Raw genomic sequence first — 256 nt, forward strand, 5'->3', positions numbered from 1 at the left:
TGTTTCTACGGCGTTTTTTCAATCATTTGCATACTTCTTTTACATATAATAATATTAATATTTACACAATACGTATACTACAACTTCGTATACAGTTACTTCAATCTACACGCATTAAGTACGCAGTGTCGGCTTCTTATACCCGTTATTTACTTTTGACTTTTGACTCAGATTTATATGTTGGACCCTACTTCCTTGTGTGCACGACCCTGAGGTGTAAACATAAACTGAGTATATTGGCTTCTAAAATTCATTA

This window comes from Penaeus monodon, chromosome 19, assembly GCF_015228065.2.
Source record: "Penaeus monodon isolate SGIC_2016 chromosome 19, NSTDA_Pmon_1, whole genome shotgun sequence".
Taxonomy (NCBI): Eukaryota; Metazoa; Arthropoda; class Malacostraca; order Decapoda; family Penaeidae; genus Penaeus; species Penaeus monodon.